We start from the raw sequence: 13973 nt of genomic DNA, 5'->3' as shown, positions 1-13973 counted from the left end.
TCTCTCATAAAGTGGAGAAAGAGGGAAAACCTCATGGGAATAACCTTCCCCCAAAAACAAAGATGAAAAGGATGCATGGATGGATGGAGCAATGAACACCCCCCCATTACAACATATATCCAGTATATACAAAAGTGAAAGAATGAGAAGAACTAAACCTTATAATAGGAAAAGGTCCCTCCTTAAGAAAGAAGAGGAAGAGAGACAAGGTAGCCCCCCCCCAGATGAAGAATGCTTGTTAGTGAAAGAGGATCCAAGAAAGAAGTTGGTCCATAAATGTTGAATAGTTTTTCTCCCCTTTGGAAGCAACAAAGGTAAAGGTAAAATCCTAAAGATGTATGCTAGTCCTAAAACCTACTCAAGTATCCCTATGCTAATGCTAATGTTCACCCCTTCCAAGTATGCTAAAAAGAATGAATGTAGATTTGGCAAGTATGTCTATTGAACCTGTTCCAATGAACCATCTATCTCCTCAACTAACAAAGAGACCTCTGAAAACTACTATTCATAAGTATCCAAAATCACACCAACATGTGAAGATTGATCATGTAGAGAATGGACATGAGGGTAGAGTGAGCCCTCACAACAACTATAGAAGGATCACCTTCATCAAAGGGAAGATGTAAGTCTCGAAGTCTATTTCCCAAGTCTGTGGTATTTGACTCCATGAACAAACCTACAATGTCTGCCATGTAGTCATCAACTAAAGTTGAAGCTAGAAGATGAGATGCACCATGTTGTTCTAGACCTTTCATTAAGGCAATATAACCATTTCGACTGGACTGATGATGTGAGCTTTCATTACAATTGTCAATAGAACCCCACATGTCTAAATCTATTGAAGCACTATCACTGGTGTCACTATTAGTTTCCACTGTGTATGAGTTGTTGAGAGGAGTGGAGGATAAGCTAGGTGAACTTTCCTCAAAGTGAACATCCTTCTCCACAAATATCTTGTGAGTCTCTAGATCCATAAGTCTATAAGCCTTCACATTGTCTTCATAACCAATGAAAGTATAAGACCTAGGTGCTGGTGCCTTGCAACTCTTGGAAGATAGGTTTGTCCATGTTGGACAATCAAACACTCTAAGGTGACTCGCAACTAGTTTTCTACCACACCATGCCTCAAAAGGAGTCTTCCTATCTAAGGCAATATGAGGAGACCTATTAAGTATGTGAGTAGCACTGCTAATGGCTTCAACTTCAAGTGTGGGACAAAGAGACTTGGCCTTTATCATGCAACTTGCCATGGATTTGAGATTCCTAATCCTTACTGTTGCAACATTTTTCTTGTGTGGACTAAACATCAATCCCCTCAACTTTACAAAAGTCATAATCCCCTGGTAGTGGATTTTGAAGATCAATCCCCTCAAGTTTGCAAAAGTCCTTAAGTCTTATGTTGACATATCTATTCTCATTGTCCACCCTTAGAGCCTTGATGACTTTCCTTTGTGTTCAACATGAGTCTTGAAGTCTTGAGGCTTATGAACCACTTCACTCTTATGATGAAGGAAGTAGACCCAAGTGAATCTTGAAAAGTCATTAACAAATGTGAGGATGTAGTGGCCTTAGCTTACTGAAGTCACTGTAAAGGGTCCTGCTAAAACCATGTGAACCAACTAAAGAACAATTGGAGCTCATTAATACTTCCTTTTATCATACTTCTCCTCAAGATGCATATAAATTGAACATGATGAACACTCTCCCTTAGAAAATTTGATATTAGGTAGACCTTTGACAATTTTTTTTGAAGAAATTTGCTGAAGATGACAGAAGGCAAGATGACCAAATAGCTCATGCCATAATGTGGTTCATGAATTAGAGTGAGTCAACAAGGCTTGAGAAGGAGACTTAGACACAAAGTGGGAGAAAGAATAAAGCCTCTTTTCATCATTGAAATTCCCCACTACAACCAATGAATCATCTCTAAGACTAGGCACCATCACTAAATCTAGTAGGAACTCAACTTTATGACCATCTCCAAGGTGAGTGATTTGGTAAACTAATAGGAGATTGGAGCTAAGGTTTGGAATGTAGAGAACATCTTTGAATTCCCCATTTTCCATTTCCACATATCCTTTCTCTTCAACTTCCATTTTAGTGTCATCTCCCATGAAGATGTGTGGTATCTTTGATTGCTTCAATGAAGAAAAGTCTCCCTTTGAAGAACCCATGTGATAGGAGGCATCGGTGTCAAGTATCCATGCCAAAGAAGAACTAGTGTTTACCATAAATGCTTTCCCTTTACCTTTGAAGAGGATGGAGTTGGATCCTTGGAAGTACTTGGCACTTGAACCTTAATCTTCCTAAGTAAATTTTCCAACTCATCGATTCTTTTAGTCTTACAATGATGCTCATCATGATTTGGCTTTTTTGCAGTATGCACAAAAGAGTTTGTCCTTCTTTTCATTACTTCCTTTCTTGTTGGAAGAAGAACCATCTTTTTGTGAGGAGGATTGTTGTGTCTTAGATTGTGATTTCTACTTCCACAACTTCTTCTTTTTGTTTCTTTTCCCTCCTTGGCTTGATTGGTGCTTATCACTAGCCACAAGGCTTTGGTATTTGATGATTGGAGAAGTCCTAAATCCATCAAGTGAGATTATTAAACAATCAACATTTTTGTGAATGCATCAAATGAAGGCTTCTGGTAAGAAGATCCCATGGTCAACCTATGAGTATTAAAACTCAAAACACAGGAAGCGTACTCTAAAGGTAGCCTCTTCAAGATGTGATGAATCAACTCTTCATCCTTCATGGGATTTCCACAATCTTTAAGAAGTTCCCTATACTCATTTTCTTTGGTGATGTAATCTTGAATTGTGTCAAAATTATTTGGATCCAAAAGAAGTAGAACATCCTCAATCTAAAATCCCATTTCTTCATCCACCTTACCATATAATTGTTCAAGTTTATCCCAAGCTGGTTTGGATTCTTTACAACTGGCAAAGTTGGAAAAGAGATATGTATGAACACAACTCTTGATAGCTCCTAAAGCCTATTCATCTTGTTTCCTCCATTCAATGAGTTCTTTAGCATTAGAAGGTTTGGTAATTGTACCATTAACATAAAGACTATATCCTTTTTCCATTAATCTACTCCAAGTAATATCTTTCCATGTAGAAGAATTATCTAAAGTTAGAGGTGGACATTTAGATGAACCCATGATGAAAAAAATGAAAAGAGCACAAAAGAGAGACACAAGAACATAGTACACACCCCGAATTTTCACTCAATCAAAAGACCCCCCCCACACAAACACACAAAAAGGACATTTTTAGCACTTTATAAGTAGTATGTGTACACTGGGCCACTTCTCAAAATGACCAAAGTTAACTTTCTAATTTTTCTTTTACAACTGCCTTATGAGGCCCAAATCTATCACTAAGCACTATAGCTCAATAATTCTGAAAAGTAATCAAAGCTTTACAATGCAAAAAAATCCCTAGATCTAAAAGTGAGAATTTAATCCACACAAGCCTAGAATTTGACTCTAGGTCTGGAATGTAGACAAAAAATAATGCACTTTCAAAAAAAAGGAACCTAAGGAAGTGACTAGATGTGCCTATACGGAGCATTTGAAGTTGCAAAATGTAGGTTTATGTAGGTAAAGTCACCAAAAAATGTAATTTCTAAAAAATCATTCACTAAAAATATAAAATAACACCATGACTAGAAAATTTAGGAAATTCTACCCAATTTCAAAAAAAATTGCTTGAATTGGAGTTCGAATGACCAAGTTCTGGGCTCACAAAGTCAGGCTACCAAATTGAAAAGTAATATGGAGAGGGGTCTAGTAGGAAAATTATGTAATTAAATTTGGCAACCAAATGGCCATTATAGCAGTTCTAAAATGACTAGTTTTGATGGTCAAATGACCATCAGATTTAACCCAATGCTCTATTGATGTCAATAAAAAATGGCCCCTTGTTGACGTATCAGGGTATGTTTCATCTAAACTATATAGAATGTACACATGGAAAAAATTTGTACACTACTGTGTTGTATAGAAAAGGTGCAATGGTAAGCTAACATGGCAATCTAGTTGGATTTGTTGACTATGCATGGGTCTACCGCATTGCAGAATTAGATAACTCCACATTTCTTGTGCTATGTTGGAACTTAGTCCGCATGGTAGACAGGCTGGAGGACACTATGCTCCCATATGGTAGGTGACTAGAGGACTAAATCCACATGGCCAGTTGTTACAGGGACATGTGTCATAATTAGATTGGTGCTATGTGGCTATCTTCAAATGCACATGTGGGAATTTTTTATTGTCACTGAGTATTTTGAAAGCTGAAGCTGGAAAAAATGAAAACTTCATCGAATATTTGCAATGTGGAATCTTCTTCACAGCTGGGAGGACTTGCAACAGTATGGCCAAAACTACCAATTGTAGAGGCTAGAAAAGCATGCTACTAGGTAGTTTGACCATGGGTGGAAAATTAGATGTGGGTACTAGAGGGATATACTTCACCGAAATTATTTGCAACATGCACCAAAATTATTTGCAATGTTGGAGACTTCATTCAATGGTGCCAAATTTAAAACTTTTCCTGCCAGACTTTATAAATAAAATCCCACATGCATCATGGTAGTCTATGAAATATTTAAATGTAAAGGTCCATAGTCACTTAAACAAAAGGAAGCCCTTCCTATGTTTGGGGCTCAGCCGATGGTGTTGTGCTAGTGACATTGGAAGTGGTTGTCGGTTGGGTCACTAGTATTTCACACTAGATTTGGTATGGTTGCTGCAATAAAATACAATTTCTTTGCTAAATAATAGAGGAATCTTCCTTTGCAAAGGGTCAAGATCTGACAGTTGGATTCTATAAAAAAAATTCTCTACTGGGTGCCCAAAGGGAAAACAAAATTTCTTGAATTTGCAGTTGAAAAAGCAGAGAAAAAAATATAGATCCACAAATAATCAAATAGATCTGCAAAAAATGACCATATTCAAACTACAAATTAGGGCCTCTAGGTTTAGATTTACAAATTTTTTTCCCTCACAGTCAACTTTGAGCCAAGGTAGGCGAGTTTATAGTTGATCTTCACTGAATCAGCATTTCAGACACAATGGTGAGGTCATATCTAGCTCTAGACTCTCAAAATTTTTGCAATACTATGGATTCAGGCTTAGTTGCTAAAGCAACAATGGTCTTCAATGACTATGTCATGAGAAAATATCTGAGCTTTGATACCATGTAAAAATTTTCCTAAGGGAAAAATTCACCCAGGAACTAGGAACTCAAACACAAGCACAACTATAGACCAAAAAGAGAGAGTATGATCAGAATGATAAAATATTCATTCAATGTCATACTAAAGTACAATAGGAGTGCCTACATATAAAGGCCTCTAAGATACATCTAGAATGCCTCAAAATCATAACCATGATATGTCATACAACTAGGCACATGTCCACTAGATATGGGTTATCCTCCATTAAGCATGAAAGTATGTGTGATGATGAGAGGATAAGCCTACAAGGGTGTGACATGCAAGTTAGTGTTGTAGACACCATGTGCCTAAATAGAGTTGCATACTCTTGTGTTGTCAACATGATAATTCAAAAATGTGTAAAAACTCCTAACTATCTCACAAAATAAAATAATAAAATAATGCATTAACCAAAGTAGACTTAAGTGTAAATAGTAAATACTTATTTACACCAATAGATAGAACATTGGGGTCCCCAATCTTTTCAATTTACAAGGCCAAAAATGTAGGATATAGAAATTACTAGAGATGTATTATGTCATCGAAAGAAATAAAAAGCATGTAAATCAAAATAAAGAGAACAGTGACATATTTTTCCATTAAAGATAGACTAGAAGTAGAAAGCTTTAGAATGTCATGCAAGATGATTGATCCATGAACAAGGAATGTAGTGTGGGATGGTTGATCCCAACATCTGTCAAGAAGGACAAGTTTGTGTCTATGGAAGGATGAAGGGCAATCTAGGACTATAAATGGGATTGGAATTTCTTCATAACATACATTAACAATAACAATAAAATGTCAAAGGGAAAGGTGTTGATGAACATCAATAGATAAAATAGTGCCTTCAAGGACTAAAGCTTGCAATCACAAAGAATAGAACTCACCAAATTATTTGAACTTGATTAATTCTATAAATTTTTCACTAATGAACTTGGCAATCTTTACAAGAAAGGTATAGAGCCTAAAATTCCATCATTGTAGGAAGAAATAATTATAAAATTAAAAAGAACCATAAATGAAGCAAACAAAATCAAGGAACGCAATGCTAAAAGTTTATTGCACCTTGTTAAAATGAAATTGTTCTTTCTTTATTTCAAATACCCTTCACACAAATTGTTATACTTTTCCATATCAAGTATGACAAACCGAGGGAAAAAGTGGGCTCCAAACTTTGTCATATTTGTAAAAAACATCACTAAGATTGCAAATTTTTTTATAGAAATAAACCACAAGAACTATGTAAGAATTGATGTGTAAGTATCTAATGCTCTAACTTCTATCCACCCATATCTGAAAGAAGGTTTCTTGTCAATATTTGATGTGAATGATACTAATTTGATTCTAAGTGAAGGTGGGTCTAAAGAAGACAAAAGCTATTTTTTATTGGCTTACACCAACTAGTGTCAATAAGTTAAGGAACCATTAGGATTGTTTAGTTTATGTGAAAATTTCAAGAAAAATAGTTTAAGAACTAATTTTTAAAAATTAAAGTACATTTCCATAGCATAGATGATTAAATGATGATTCAAAGCACTTGCATAGGCTCCTCTTGGGATATTTTAAAAAAAGTAATCAATATTTTAATAGTGATTTTTCTTGTATAAATTTCAATCAAGCTTTGATTTCAAGAAACACAAAAATATAATGTATTGATCTACACATTACAAGGACAAATAGAATATTTTGCACCTTCAATCCAAAGAGGGCTATTAGAGTAGGTCATGAGTTTAAGATCAAGCATATGACACTTTATATTATCTTTCATAAACATATATAGCATCTTTTCAAAGCTAACATAATGATCGAAGACACAATGCAACTCAGTTACATTAAGAAATTTTTATACAACATTGATGGGCTTAGAAAGAAAACTAAACAAGAAATCAACAAACTCTCTACTAGCCTCTACATATACATGATGTGTCAAACCTTGATAATTTTATAAGCAAAATTGTTTAGGAAATTATTGCACAAAGGAAGTAGAGTGAAGGCCATAATTTAGACATGCTAGAATATTATAGATTTATGAGAATTGAGTTGGAGAAAACATGTATTGAATGGAATGGAAGAGAAGCACCCCCTTCTAATAGCCAATAAAATCACCAATCACATGGTCCCTATATCTCTGAATCTTGTATGCCTTCAGTATTCTACAAAAGAAATAGAAATAGCAATCCATGCACACATTACGTAAGCCAATCATGAAACATGGTTCAATAAATTTGACTTAAAAATGCACAATTAAATATTGATAGCAATATGGCAATAGTACTTGCAATCATAATTGTTTGGAGGTAAATCCATGCACATATTACATAAGTCACTCCTCTACTGTAGCTTGCATGAAGGAAATGAGCCCAATATTTTCCATTTGGTGTTTTTTTTGTCCTAGTAGAAATTGGCATTGGACTACCCTACACAGCCCCTAGGGGCTAGCTATGCATAGCCTGACCTTTTCAAATTGATAAATACAAAGAACCTCTATGAATCTTACAAACCTTTTTGCAAAGCTAATCACAAGTGACCAAAATATTAGATAAAAATTGTGAAACTTAATGAATGTGGTAAAATTTAAATTTGTCACATTCTGATTGGTTTTTGGTTGTTGGCACAAAGTTTAGTAAATGGAATTGACAAGGGTAGAACATTGGGGTCCCCAATCTCCACAATTTACAAGGCTAAAAGACATAGGATAAAGAAATTACTACCAGTTGCACCTTTTCAAGGTGCAAGGGTTATGCCAATAGTTATATATATATATATATATATATATATATATATATATATATATATATATATATATATATATGAAATAATGTGATAAAAAAATTCTAATAATATTTTCTATACATAGTAAAATATTAGAAAGATAATTTTAATTTTTTTATTATTTTTTCCACATAATACACCCTATTAAACCTTTCTTTCATTGAGGTTTGTCCTTTCTTTTCAATAATTTATCTTCTACACAAATTTTGTTGGTACCTTTGTACCCTTTGCTACATGAGCATTGGCATTTTTTATTAATGAAGTACAAACTATTGTAGTGGTTTCCGTTATGATATGAGACATGAAGTGTGAGTGGTTTTGAGCTATCAATATTGTAGGTTTGGGGTACTTGGAACTTCAAATAGTGCACATAAATGTTAGTTTGAGTCACCATGGAGGCTACGTAAATCTCATAATGGTCCATCCAAATTCCATCCTCTACCATTTTTCATGGTATTCTTCAAAATTCATGTCATCCTTTTGAGAAATGAAAGGCTCATAGTATGAACAATTCTCCATAATGTACTCCACTACCATGTTACGATACTTTGAGTTTTTCTCTTGGTCACCTTCAAGTTGATCTACTAGGACTCTGAATTTTTTTTTTGCATCTAGTAGCATTTGCACAACTATTATCTACAATCCATTATTTCGAACCTTTATTTCTTCTTAGCTCACCTCCTCACTATTTACTTCATCCAAAATGACACTTGATTGAGATTGTTTGTCTTCTTCTTCAATGAACATGTTTGTGCTGAGAAAGAGGTAGTTCGGGTTAAATATTTCTTGAACATATAATTCAAATAGATAAAAAAATGTATAATTAAACCTTATATACAAGTCTTAAGCATCTTATTTGAAAAGAGAATAATGCTATATTCAATAATTTTGCAATGATCTCAACATTTGCCTAAATTATTAAATGTATTCATGTGTGATCTTAGAAAACATGAAAATGACCAATTGTAAAATTCATTTAAATGAAACCCTAAATAGTAAAAATTACATGAATTTAAGTTTATGAACCTATACATGAGACAATACCTCTTAAGGTGTAGGAGAAAACTAGTTACGATCAAAAGTGACTAGAGTGCCAAAGGCGAGGCTAATACATATTTGGTAAGATGTGAGAATCTAGTACTAATATGTTGTTGACATTCAGTCAACTTTGTTATTATTACAACACTTATTCAAATTCTGTATGGTTACTGAGCTTATTAAACAGTCTACAATGTTTGCCATGTATTTCAGTAGCCACCAAGCACTAAAGTTCCTACCGAACATTCTAGTGGTTACCAAGGGAATTCAGTTAGTGTGAAGTGCAATAGTCCAAACTGAGAAGAATCATGCAATGTGAAGTCCGACAGTTCAACTTGAGAACTTCAATGGTTACCAAGCTTTGTAGTTTCTATTGAGCTATCAGTTCATGTAAAGTGAAGTTAGTGTTAACCAACCTATGTGATGATTAGTGTTTACCAAGTGCAATCATGGTAAACATGTAATTCGATTTATACTGAGGTACATAGTATCTATTGAGTCACCTATGCAGACCAAGTTCAAGACTACATTGAAGTGATTAGTATGGACCAAGCTTCTACTTCTAATGAATTCATAATGATACCAAGTAGTGACAATGGACACTGAGTATCAAAACTTCACAAAGTCAGTCTTTAGAACCTTAATGTCTTCATGTTGGCTGACATTGGAATATTGGTGCTAACTTGTATATTGGTCAACTTTGTAATTATGTAAATTTGATTGATATATATGTATTGTATTGTATCATATCCAATGCAGTATGAAAGTGTGACATTAATGTGAAATAGAAGCATGTGAATGTGAATCAGTAGAAGACATAGAGTATTGCAAGGCCATATTAGTAAAGGAGAAGAATAGTCATATTTATCACATAAAGGTGATCATTATTTCAAAGAATCTCTATCATCAAATTAGTTATAAGTTAAAGATCTACTATTTCATTCTAATATGTGAATTAGTCCAAAACTTTTAACAAGGTATACTTAATAGTCTTTTCTCAAATCTCTTAATAGAGTGCATACTTGATTGTGTGTTTGTAAAACCTCTAACAAGGTGGACCTAGAAGTCCAAATTGCTCCATACAGGGCAACTCATTAGAAGTGATCATTGTAAGCCTTAAAAAGACAACTTTATGTTGCAGTATTGAAGTTTTGTGCATATCATCCCCACCCCAATTTTACTTTCTATTTGGAAGGTTCCTAGGTCACCAAACTATTGTGTTCAAGTGTTATGAATGTTTTATGTTTTTATTTTCTCATGCATATAGTTTGATTTGATTTGATGAACTAAATGGTAATTGGAATCTTACAATTAAGATCTGAATTTGGTAAAGTTTTTGAGATTATTGATTCACCCCTCCCATCTTAGTAACCTAGCTAGTCTTGAATATTTCCAACAATTGGTATCAAAGCTTTGTGGTTCTTAGGATAAAGTTTGATAGCTTGAGCAAAGATAAAGGACAATGGAGATATTAAGACTTGACAAAGCCATTGACAATGAAAAGATAGATTTAGAAATGGCCATTACACAACTCAATAAAGCTAAGGAGAAACTTTCTCGATCCCTAAAAAGAAGGAAGGAACTTGCAAGTCAAATGAATGATCATCAATACATTGAAGAAAGAATTGGAGACTTTTTTGTTTCAAGTAGTTTAGATGAAGAAAATGATGCAATCAAATAACTCTTAAAGAAGAATGGTTCCCTACAAGAAGAAGCAAGAAAGCTCAAAAGAGAACAAGAAATTTAGTCAGTAAGGCTATGTGAAATCTTGCAACTAAGTAACAAGATGAAAGAAAAAAATGGATGTAAGACACAATGAGATCTCAAATCAATCCCTTCAACATGTAGATCTTATAGATCAAATCTTCAATGCAAATGAGGAAATCATGAGCCAAAGACAAATCAATGAAAGACTAAGAAATGATCTAAATCTAGAAATACAAATCAATGAAAGAATAAGAAGTGAGCTGAGATTTGAAAAGAAAATCAGTGAAAGATTCAAAAAATGACCTAAACTCTGAAAAAAGAATCAATAAAAGAATGATGGAATCCCAAGCAGACATGAAATAATTGAATCAGCTAAAGGAGAAGGATCTCTATAGACAAAAGGGTAAAGTAGGAATTGGATACAAAGAAGAAGGTGAATCCTCCAAACAAAGTGCTCAAAGGAATCAAAGACTTACTTGCAATCACGATGGTAAGATGGGTCATACATCAAACATATGTTGGAGTAATGGTAAAAAAAAAAAATCAATAGTAAATGCTATAATTGCAATTAGCATGGTCACAGGGCTAATGACTGCAAAGAGAAACCAAAACTTAAAGGCAAGTGTCACAAATGTAAGAAACAAGGTCACAAGGCATTAGATTGCAAAACCAATTCATTCAATCCAATAAAAAAAATTATGAAAGCAATATTCAGTTGGGACTACAACACTTGGTGTATATGTCATTATTGTGGAGAATATGGACACATTGGCATGAAATATGTTAAACATCATACAAGGAAAAGGGATACCACCATAAGATGTTTCACTTCTACCAAATTTGGTCATCTAGCCAAAAATTGCATGAATACAAGTAGAGTTGAAGATGAAAAGAAAGAAAAATTAGATAACATTCAAAAGCAGATGAGGCAACAATGGATTCCTAAATCTACTAAGGAAGCTAGTTGAAGCTGTATATGAGCAATGTTAGTATGCTAATAGAAACCAAATTTAAATAAAGCTTCTACAAACTAAAAAAAATTCATAAACTTCAAGATAGACTAAGATGAGCTCTCAATTGAGAATAATGAGCCATTAATGGGCTCTCTCAATGAGAAGCTCTCTTGTTGAGTAGCTTTGTTTGAATAGATAGGATGTATGCTCAAGCTTTATGCTTCAAAAAGAGCTTCAAATGGAGTTGGAATTTGGGTGTGAGTGTATGGTTTTGATGTAAAATGGCTTCTTAAAATGGCATTATGACTTTACTTCATGGATTGTGTTATTTTGCAAAGGGGAAGGATCCAATTTATAGGCAAGAGGCTTGAGGGATTGAGGGCTAAGATGCAAGGATGGGAAAAAGCTCATGGAGGGCTCTGATTGCATGAGAGGAGAGCACATGGATTGTGCTTTCTTACAGCCAATCAAAAAGTGACACATGTCATAGGGTGAGAGGATGGAGGAAAGGGGAAGGATGAGTCAACAAAGGAGGCTCAGGGGATAAAATCTTCATAAAGACCCTCATAATGGCTTGTAAGAGCAATAAGAGGGCTTTGGAAGAGTCATTTATGGCCTAGTGGGCCTCATAAAGTTTTACGGTTGGGATATTTTGAGGGAGATGAGAGGAATTTCGACTTGGGCTTGATTAGGAAGGTTTTAACCTTGCTTAGGCTTGTGAAAATGATTAGAGGATGGATTAGGATGGTTTAGGATTAGCTTAGCGATACGCAAGTGGATGGCATGTAATGAGGGTGGGTGAAGGAGGAGATATTTGTTAACTTTGGCTTGGGTTAGTAGGTCTTAACCCATGTTTAGAGAATGTGACAAGGTTAGGAGGGGATTAGGATTAGGTTTACAGACATCTTCTAGAAGAGTCTAGACTTTGGATGAGGATAAAGACTTTCTAGAATAGTCTAGAATTTCCTAGGATGAGGATGAAGAATTTCTAGAAGAGTCTAGAACTTCTTAGGATGAGGATAAATTAGATTTTTAGGAAATAAATAAAGTTTTATTTATTTCAAGGGTTTGGGTTGAGGAGATATTTATTAAAACTTTTTTAATAAACATAAGGATTAATATTTAATCTTAATTAAATATTTTGAGTTGGGATTAGGGGTAGGAAATGATGGGATTAGCCTTTAATCAAAATTAAAGAAGGATTAGAAGATTTTGGAAGAGGTTAGTGGTCTTAAGGAAATTGGCCAAGTTTTGGGCAAAAAAAAAAAATTTATTTATTTTGGGTTTTTTGGTCAATTTATTAATTAAATAATTAATAAATAAGGAAATAATGCTTAAATAAGATTTAAACATTTTTGGGAGGGATTCCTTAATTAAATATTTTTAATTAAGATAAAGGGATTTAATGGCATAAAAATAAATAAATAAATTAAATAATTAATTAATTAATAAATGATGATGTCATCAGGAATTTTTCAGAAAATAAAAATACTTTATTTTCTAAAGGTTTTTAGGTGTCTACATTTTTCCCCTCTTTCATGTGAAGCCGCAAGTGGCATGGCATCAAAGATAAGAAAATAAGATGCCCGAGGCTAGAGTAGAAGAGGAGAGAATGGACTGCAAGATGCCCCCTCAAGAAGGTGGCGGGGAGAGAAAGCGAGGCTCGACAACTTCTTGAAAAGTACAGGAATTCAAGATGAGCAAGAAGACTCAGATTGGCTTAAGAGAAGAGGTTTAGTTAGCTCAAACTCTCACTACGAGAGAATGATAAAGGGAGAATCAGAGGCACAAAAGGAAGCAAGCTTAAGATCTCAGGGATTGTAGAGGATGAAGGAGCGGAGTGCTATAAAAAGAATCTAGGATGGGGAGATGGATGAGGGGATTAAAAAGCTGATGCAATAGGATTTCAAAGAGTCAGATTGGTGGAAGATGGGTTTCGGAGATCCCTAGGGCTAGGATTGTGGATCTTGAAAGATGAGGCTTGGTGGATTGATTTGGATTGGTGGATCTCTGAAGCTAAAGGTGAGGAGTGATTCAAAGAGATACTGATGCATAGGCTGGGGTAGGAGAGATGGATGTTGGATATTGATGGGGGATAATGGAGATGAAGGAAAACCATTGAAGCTTTTTTGAGCAAGGGGATACTTCAAAGAGAAGTACCACCATGTCATTGGTTAATTGCCAAGGTTACCAAGAACATCAAGGCCTTTTCACCAACTATCTAGAGGACTGACGAACTGACTCAAAACAAACACGCAAGAATTGCCCCAGTATGACACATGA

This window comes from Cupressus sempervirens, chromosome 10 (assembly GCF_028749045.1).
Source record: "Cupressus sempervirens isolate cs-2001-9-10 chromosome 10, ASM2874904v1, whole genome shotgun sequence".
NCBI lineage: Eukaryota > Viridiplantae > Streptophyta > Pinopsida > Cupressales > Cupressaceae > Cupressus > Cupressus sempervirens.
The sequence above is the reverse complement of the archived record's forward strand: the minus strand, read 5'-3'. Positions refer to the sequence as shown.